The following is a 2,046-nucleotide window of genomic DNA, read 5'->3' as shown; positions in this document are numbered from 1 at the left end:
GTTGCCACATTCTTTCTCTGACTGCCCTTGCTGATTTGAGTTTCCTTCATCATTATTTTGTGCATGAAACTTTCCTCCTCCATTTGTCTGTCCCTTTCCTTTGGAAAAACCACGTCCTCTGCCAGAGCTTTGCTTCCTAGCTATCTTTTCTTATGCCTTCAAGGTACACTGGTATGCTTCCTCTATTGTCCTTGGAGAAAGTATGCCGATTTCATCTTGGATATCCAACTTCAAATCATTGATATACCTTGTTGTCTTCTCTAGGGTATCTTCTACATAGCCTGCTCTCAAATTCACCTTGTAAAACTCTTCAGTGTAGTCCCTCACTGTCATTATCTTTTGTTTAATATTTTGCATCTGTTTGTAAAGAGTTAGCTGGTAATCCTTTCGCAAGAACTTATTCTTCATCTTTGCCACCATTCTATCCCAGCGCTTGATTAATGGTTTGTCCTTCTTCCTTCTTTCAGCCTGTACATTGTCCCACCATAGTGCAGCATGGCCTTTAAACGTTGTCACATCAAACTTGACTCTCTTATCCTCATCAATTTCCTCATACTCAAAATACTTGTACATCTCACTGATCCAATCTAGTAGATTCTCATCTTTCAAACTGCCAACGTAAATAAAGATTTCAGGCTTTGACCTTGAACTTGAACCCAATACTGCTCTCAACAACTTAATCTCAGCAGCTTCTTCAACATGTGTTGCTCCTTCTTCTTCAAGTTCCTCTTCTGCCTCACTAACATCTCCACCTTCAGGATCTCGTTGTCTCCCTAATTCCATGGCTTTTAACCGAACTTGTAGTCTACTTATCTCTTCCAGGAGTTCTGCATTACCCGTGGGTCTACCTCCGCGACCTTGTGCCCATCCTGCTCGCTTATTCATCTCTCTATACTGTAGAGACCAATAACGTTAAGGCTTTGATACCACAAATGGATGGCTATTATCTCAGCCATGCATAACGTTGATACAGGGAGAACATCAAATCATTGCTATCTCAGCAAACCACATTGTTGATACAGGGGGAACAACAAATCATTGCTATCTCAGCAAACCATAGTGTTTATACATGGAGAACAACAAATAACTGCTATCTCAGCAAACCACAATGTTGATACAGGGGGAACAACAAATCGTTTTTCCTAGCCACAGTCTATAAAAACACAGTTCAAAGATCACTTCGTAACTCTCCAACCAAGGATCCTTTTGGAAAATCGCTCGCGACTTACCAAATAAACCCTACTTTGCACAAAACCCAGATGCCAAAATTTCGAATTTCGTCTTCTTTTGATAAAAAATTGACCCGCAAATTTGATGACAGTTTTCCTTACAAATTTTCTTTCTTCTATTGGCTTGATACAGAGTGCTCTGTATTCTCAAATCTGTAATGTAAATGACTCTTTCCAATACACAATATTGGATGCAAAAGCACTGGATTGGAAGATTAATTGAAATGTGATTCTCGGGGTTCTCATTTAAATGTAAATAACAGAGAAAATACAGTGCATGAATTCCTCATTCAACACAACAATCTAAAGACCAAATCAATTTCAATCTCCAGATATTAATATTATGGTTCACAAACCTCACAAGTGCATATGCAAATAAATGTCTCACACACACTTACAAATTCGATTTGATATTATGGTTCACAAACCTCACAAGTGCATATGAAAATAACTGTCGCACACACACTTACAAATTCGATTTGCTGATAAAAACCACTGGTCTAAGAAATGTTGTTCAGTTAACTTCAATCTTACATAGAGAAAAAAATCATCGTACCTCTCTCCCACACCAAAACTTCCAGCCCAAAAATGTTCCTCCTCTCCCCAAAAAACTAAAAGCCATTGTCCAAGAAATGAGTTCACGGATGTGAACCAATTTCCCTTAGCCCTAACTACCTACTAACTATAAAATCATTTCTTTTAACTAGATATTCCTAACTAATCTTAATAGAATACCAAAAACTTCATTTTTATGTGCTCGGCCTAATGTACTTGCATCACATTCACTTGAAAATGTTTTGGTATTTGGAGTTGGCAC

This window comes from Pinus tabuliformis, chromosome 5_2 (assembly GCF_031772625.1).
Source record: "Pinus tabuliformis cultivar Carrire ecotype Pingquan chromosome 5_2, CPIR1, whole genome shotgun sequence".
Classification (NCBI taxonomy): domain Eukaryota; kingdom Viridiplantae; phylum Streptophyta; class Pinopsida; order Pinales; family Pinaceae; genus Pinus; species Pinus tabuliformis.
Note: the sequence above shows the minus strand (reverse complement) of the source record.